The 7408-nt window shown below is 31.3% G+C and overlaps 2 long non-coding RNA genes across 3 annotated transcripts in view; one reads left to right on the top strand and one right to left on the bottom strand.

Moving 5' to 3' along the window:
- Positions 1–7408, top strand: part of LOC143056917 (uncharacterized) — a 35764-nt gene that overhangs the window by 23459 nt on the left and 4897 nt on the right. The window contains exon 1 of one of the 2 annotated variants that reach the window (XR_012972562.1): positions 87–239. The exons of the other annotated variant lie outside the window; for it this stretch is intronic. This is a non-coding gene — a long non-coding RNA (uncharacterized LOC143056917). Of the gene's footprint in view, positions 1–86; positions 240–7408 lie in introns of those variants that run through there. 2 annotated transcript variants of the gene reach the window in all.
- Positions 3605–4092, bottom strand: LOC143057204 (uncharacterized). The gene is made up of 2 exons (XR_012972666.1): positions 3910–4092; positions 3605–3813 (listed from the first exon to the last, which is right to left on the bottom strand). It is a non-coding gene; the product is annotated as an uncharacterized LOC143057204 (long non-coding RNA).

Below are 7408 nucleotides of genomic sequence, written 5' to 3'. Positions count from 1 at the left end.
ATGAAATGTCTTGTCATTCTAAATCAAATTAAAACTCGACAGCGGACTATTTTTTTGTGTATTTAGAACTTTGTTGACAGATTGCGATTCGTGCTCGCGTCGTCTGTCAAAGATGATTTGCAAATTTTTCATACTAGAAGCAAGGAGATTGAAAATTATTCACAGGAAAAACAGTTTGTTTTGAGGCAAACAAAATCAACATTCAATTAAATAAAAAAGAGAGTTAAGGAATTTACGTGGTAAATAAAGGCAACAGTAGTATACCGCTGTTCAAAACTCATAAATCCATGGACAAAAAACAAAATCGGGATAACAAACTAAAACCGAGGGAAACGCATTAAATATAAGAGGAGAACAACGACACAACACCAAAATGTAACACATATAGACAAAATCCCACGAGAATAACAAATATAACATATATATATAACATCAAAACCAAATACATGAATTTGGGATAGACAAGTACCGTGACACGTCTTATCGCAATGTGAATTTACACTCAAAAATAAGAGAAAACAAACGACACAACGTTATAATGTAATACACACAGAAACGAACTATAATATAACAATGACCATATTCCTGACTTGGTACAGGGCATTTTTAAAGGAAAAAATGGTGGGTTGAACCTGGTTTTGTGGCATGCCAAACCTTTTAATAGAACAAGCGAAAAAAGGATCTGAAAATGCATTTATATGACAGCCGGACAGCAAATCTCATAATGGCGTCGATTTTATTATTCTGGTCACGTGATTTTCAGTTCAAAAAATGGCATTTTTTAGCAACGGCAATGACGCCACGAAATCGACGGCGTAAAGCTATTTTGTGTATTTAGCATGCTTAACCAAATACATCATTAAATACGGCAGGTTTCAAACTTTAACTACGTTATTCATTTAAGAATGAAAAAATAGAATTTCCTTGATTATTTGATTGGGAAAGATGAAAAAACGTGCCGCGGCCGTGACACTTCTCGGTAAATAAATGTAAATTGAAATGACACACGGAATGGTAACGTATTTTCCTTTATAGGGATGATACCTCCTAATATTATGAACATGAAATGCCTATTGATACAAAAACTCGCCAGGTAAAACGGCATTGTGTCAATTCAACAGGCCCAAAACTAGCGACCGGCCAAAGGGAGATAACTCGAATGAAAAGTCGTTGAAGGGACGGCTGATCAGAAACGAGAGAAAATAACCATTTCGCTCAATTTTAGTAAGTGATAGAGTTAATTCTGGGATAAAATATCCAATAATTTATCAGTGTGCGAAGGAAAACGTGTAAATATGAAAAATACCTTGGATATTACAATTAATCATTGGAATGAGGGCACCTGTCAGGTATCAAGACCCAAACAGTGAGAGAAAGTATAATAGAATGTATGTCTGCTTTGGTAAATCACTATTTAATTACATATTGCATAAAAATATCTGATAATCATCTAGAAATCGGGGAAATTGCAAATATTATTACATATTCAGTTTAAAAAATATATTACTACAGCTTCAGAAGAAATATAAAAAAAGTTTTCTATATGGTTATTTTTTTACATAAATTAAGTGAGGGGTTTTGGACCAGTAAATTGTTAAAAAAAAAATACTTGCCCAAAGCTTTGGTGTTAAAATTCCATCATTAAAGGGGGGAATGTTGCAGAATATTCCCTGATTGCATGTGTATACCTCTATTTTGTCATTTATATATACTTTGATGGAAATAATTATTTCATGGCATACTTTTTAGAAGAATCATAAATTATTATTCTTGAATACACATAAATTCTTCATTTTGATTCAGCATTCAGTGATGCAGAAACATATTGTTTCTTAGTAGATCTTCATAAAAATATATTTTATAAAGATTATGGGTATAAAATGTACAATTTTGCTGTTACATACTGGTTATATATTCTATTCTAGAATAATGTTTTTAGAGAATTTCTGTTAAGTTAAAGACCCAATGTCAGTTATATCTGTGAACTTATTAAATGTTTATTTCCATTTTAAATATGTTTATCTATGCAAGTAATTATTTTAATATGTGAGGCCTATTAATGATGAACACTGAAATGTAACAACTTCTAGTCACTGGCGATAGGATATCATACATACCCTTGACAATTTTGATTAAAAATTGAATTAATCAAAGTACTCTAGAAGAAGGCTTTACCAAAAATGTAATTTCTATGTGTTTGTAAGTAACAATATTACAAAGTAATAAAAATTTAGAAAAAATAATAAATAATAAAAACAAAATCAGGGCTTTATTTCATTTTGTATTGAGAGACTGATTAAAAAAGTAAAATCTATTCCTGAAAAAATAGATGTCATAAAAATATTGCATTTTATATTGAACTTTGTTCTCTGCAGTGGTTTTTCATTCTAACTATATATTTAGATTTGGCCTGATAGTGACACTGTCATGTGTTTTGTTGTGTGCTGTCTCATTTTAGAAAAGGGGTTATATTGTAAAATATAAATTCTGAAATGTAGTAGTTTAAACTTTCTGTTTTCTTTAAATCATTTGGCTTAGGAGATATTATATAAATCTAAGCATAGAATATGGATACCCATACAGTCCTCTTGAGTCATGTCTGTTTAACATTTAAGATAAAGTAAATTTTATATTTTTCTAGAATAAAGTAAAACTGAAAATAGCTTTCTCTCTAATTATATGTAATTCAGTGGGATAGTAATGCATGTACTCAAATTGAAAAAAAAACCAATCACAACATTCAACAGCTTGAGCCATGGAGTGTGGAAAATAATATATAACATATGAGACATGATATATAACCATTTCTGGTAACATATATATATAGACTGAAATATGTGTAATAATGAAGAATTAAAAAAAAATACCATGTTGACCTGATATATAAATCCTCAATCATCAAATGCAGGTGCATGCAGTTTAATAATTGTAAAAAAAGAATGAAATAGACTAAGTATTCATTAATAGAGATTAATTTACTAATAGGTAAACTGGATGCAGATTGAACAATCATCTATGGAACAATTATATATTGAATGACTGCTAGAACTTGGAAGATGAATAGGGTACAAGCACAAGCAATATTATATTATGAAGTGATATCATCTTCATTCATTTGAAATTACATCTGAAAGCTACAAAATAAGGATCTGACTCTCTTCAAACTGTTTTCCTCTGTTATTTATCTATGATATATCTGATCTCAGAATGTTTACAATTGACATGTCATTCTTTCACTGATTCAGGACAAAACCTGACAAGTGTCACAATAATTTACACCTGGACTTCCCAAAAAATAATGCACTGCTAAAAGGATGATATTGGGAGGTTTGTGTACATTGTATTACATGTTTAATGCGCTGAATTCATAACATTTGTGTGATTTATATGAAAGTAAAAAAAAAATTGTTCATTTTTAGTATTTTTGTGTACTGGGGCATGAAAAAGGGAAATAAATTACACAAAAAAAAACAGATTTTCTTCATTTCAAATGACATGTTGACTGTCTTTTCATTAGTGGCAAGTCTGCCATATTTCGGAGCTGTTTTAGTCAAGAGCAGAGCTGTTTCATCAAAAAGAGAAGGGAGTCCCCGCAGGGCCTTACCAATTTGTGATGTGTACTGGAATTGTGCTCGTGTGTAAACAAGGAAGGGTAACGTCATGTGACTACCCCAGTTCTGTTCTCCATGCTCCAGTTTATCAATATAAACTTATCATATTTATTTTTCCTAAGTAAAACGGGTTTGTGTCAATTCGTCCAGAGTTGAATATTTGTCAATGACAGTCGATGTTGAAAAATGGCGGTTCCGAAGGCTGAAAATAAATGACTTGAATTTCTGATTCAACGATGAAATTATTTGACTTCTCATATCTTTTAAATACTTGTTTAAATTATCATATCATGCATACCGCTCGTGATACGTTTAGTTTCTTATAATTTAACAAATTCACGATTTCCTGTCGGGTCGTCTTCCGCGGGGAATTATTTTTCTACGCAGCGACATCTGTTGACGACGTTCTCTTAAATTATCTCCACTTGATTCTCGAATAATAAATCCGGGTTTTTAACGGACAAATCAGGGATTTGCTGTCCGGCTGATGAGGGGGGGACAGGGGGGCACTCTTTTTCCTTCTCCACCCCTTTTCTCCTTTCTCCTACCCCTCTTCTCCTTTCTCCTACCCCTCTTCTCCTTATTTTATTTTTTTTAATTTACAGGAAAAAAGAGAGATATTTTATTTTTTCATATTTTATTTTTTTCTCCAACTTTTCCTTTTTCCCAACCTTCCTCTCCTTTCTCCTACCCCCTTTCTCCCACCCCTTTCTCCCTGTCCTCCCCCTCATTTATATCTGATACTGATCATTACTCATGAATAAAAATGGTATCTGGTCTCAGTTGGGCTGCTTTGTCAGGATTTGACTGTCAAAGTGATACAAAACTCTAGAATTCTTCTGTATATATACAAATACACCGTGACAGTAGCTAATCAAGAAATTAATAAAAAGGGGTACGTCTAGTGCCTGTGGTCCTAGTGTAACAGTAGTCCAAATAATTATGACGTCTGGCAAGGCTATTTTTATTTTTTTTCTGGGACGCCCCAGAAAAAAAATAAAAATAGCCTTGCCAGACGTCATAATTAGTTGGAATAGTGTAACAGTAAATTTGGTCCGGTTGTAAAATTTGTTCTCCAGACTTTTTTTCCTATTTAATTAAGTCTATGTCCATGATTTTACTAGGAATTAAAGTCCCAGGACAAATGTTTCTAGGAAAATCAGTCCATATATCTAGTAATTTATGTTTGTAACTTGTTTTCCTAGGAAAATATGTCACAAGACTTGTTATTCTAATAGTTTTTTTGTATCATAAAATATATTTAAAATAGAAGATTTTTTATTTTATAGATAAGATTGGAAAATAGAAGAAATTTTTTTCCAATAAAAATGAAGAAATAATATTTCCTTAATAACCTAATTATTAAAAACATAAATATTCAGTTTCCTTTGCTTATAACATTTTTTATAATAAAAGACATGGACATTTTTAGTCCAAATAATTATGATGTCTTGATAGGCTATTATATTTTTTTTCTTTGACGCCTTACTTCGTCAAATTAAATGTATGACGTCTTGTAAGTTGAATGGCTTTTATATTTTTTTTTCTTTGACGCCTAACTTAGTTCGTCGAAGTAAGGCTTCAAAGAAAAAAAGTATAATAGCCTTTCAAGCTGTCATAATTATTTGGACTTGGACATTTTAACCTAGGAATTCAATACTAATGACATGGACGTGATTTTCTAGGAAAATATGACATGGACATGATTTCCTAGGAAAATTAGTCTGGAGACAAATTTTATTTACAGCTAATTTCCTAATGCATGTAATGCAAAACTTTGGTTGGCTTGCCTTCTTTGTTTGTATAATTGTTTATACAAGCTTTGTTAATAAGATTGACATGATGGTCATCTTTATATAATATATATATAGGCATAGTTTAACCTGTATATTTAATATTTGAATTTAATTGGATATTATCCTAATGAGTGTACAATTTAAATACAAAGCAAGCAAGCTAACCTAAGTCTTGCTCTACATGCTTTAGGAAATTAGCTGTAACAGATTGATACACAACTCTTTCGTTTTGTCTATAACAATGTTAAAACATATTACATTCATATTCACTTTTAAAAATTAAAGGCATAGACATTTAAACCTAGGACTTCTAATGACATGGACATGACTTTGTGGGAAAATTAATAGTCTGGGGACATAAATTTTATCAAAAATTTAACTATGTGACTCTTAAACATTACTAAAACATAAGATTTAAATTTACAAATGCAAGTAATTGATTCTTTTATAGGATTTTATAGGACATGATTACCTAGGAAAATTTGTCTGGGGACATATATAACTACATGTGTAATATCGGACTAAATAATAATTCGTAAATATAACTCAACATGCAGACATCTTATACGTTCAGGTATTTCACATCCAAAATTTTATGGAAATATTCTTTATAAAGCACAAAAATGTCAGTATTCTCCTCAGAAACTAACAAAACCTTTAAATAGACTTATTAAAAGGGGATATAGTTACGATACTGTTGTCAGGTCATTAAAGATTGCATATTTTGGCTTTAACATTGATTCACTGATAGGGTCTTTGCATCGGAACTAAACACATTTATTTCTAAAAAAATACAGTTGTTGGCATGACACGGGTTATGTTCTTCTCATATATTTTATGATAGTATGATACTAAACCCCTAACGGGAGGGATTGTACCTGATATTCATATGATGAAGACATAATCTTTCAATCAGTTTAATTGAGGTCTGGAGCTGGCATGTCAGTTAACTGCTAGTAGTCTGTTGTTATTTATGTATTATTGTCATTTTATTTATTTTCTTTTGTTACATCTTTTGACATCAGACTCGGACTTCTCTTGAACTGAATTTTAATGTGCGTATTGTTATTCTTTTACTTTTCTACATTGGCTAGAGGTATAGGGGGAGGGTTGAGATCTCATAAACATGTTTAACCCCGCCGCAATTTTGCGCCTGTCCCAAGTCAGGAGCCTCTGGCCTTTGTTAGTCTTGTATGATTTTATTTTTTAGTTTCTTGTGTATAATTCGGAGTTTAGTATGACGTCCATTATCACTGTACTATTATGCATATTTTAGGGGCCAGCTGAAGGACACCTACGGGTGCGGGAATTCTCGCTACATTGAAGACCCATTGGTTGCCTTCGGCTGTTGTTTGCTCTATGGTCGGGTGGTTGTCGCTTTGACATATTCACCATTTCCTTTCTCAATTTTATTATTATACTAGTAAATTCTGTAACCATGGACTTTTTATACTATATAGTAATATTTGTCCGCCCTGACATATTTTACCAGGACAAATTTATCACTCACACTTGTACTTGTTCGCCCTGGATCAATTTGCTCTGATTTTTTTTTTGTACTCCAGTTGCATAAGTTTGTTAATTATTTGAACATTACATGTTAAAGTTTGTTGAAAAATTTGCTGAATTTTTGTATTGCCACAACCAATTTATTATTTCCCCTATTTGCTTTGTCATTGTCATGATAGTAGAACACTGGAGTACAAGGTATTGATTTATCTTCATTGCTATTTTTTAACAAAATAATTTGTTTTTTAATACAAGTCTCAGAATATATACAAAATGTAATTTTAAACGAACTTGTAAATCCTTGTATTAAATTCCTGTTTTCGAGATTTACAGTTCATACATCCATGACATCATTGTTTTTATTATTTCCAAGCTGACTACTAGCTTATAAATCAAAACAAAAAGTTTTTTTTTTTTATTATTGATCCATCAAAAGACAATTATCACAAAAATCAGTGAGAATAATTTACATGTTATTGAACAATTAACTTT

Source organism: Mytilus galloprovincialis, chromosome 13, assembly GCF_965363235.1.
Source record: "Mytilus galloprovincialis chromosome 13, xbMytGall1.hap1.1, whole genome shotgun sequence".
Lineage (NCBI taxonomy): Eukaryota > Metazoa > Mollusca > Bivalvia > Mytilida > Mytilidae > Mytilus > Mytilus galloprovincialis.
This window is presented reverse-complemented; position numbering and strand designations above follow the sequence as displayed.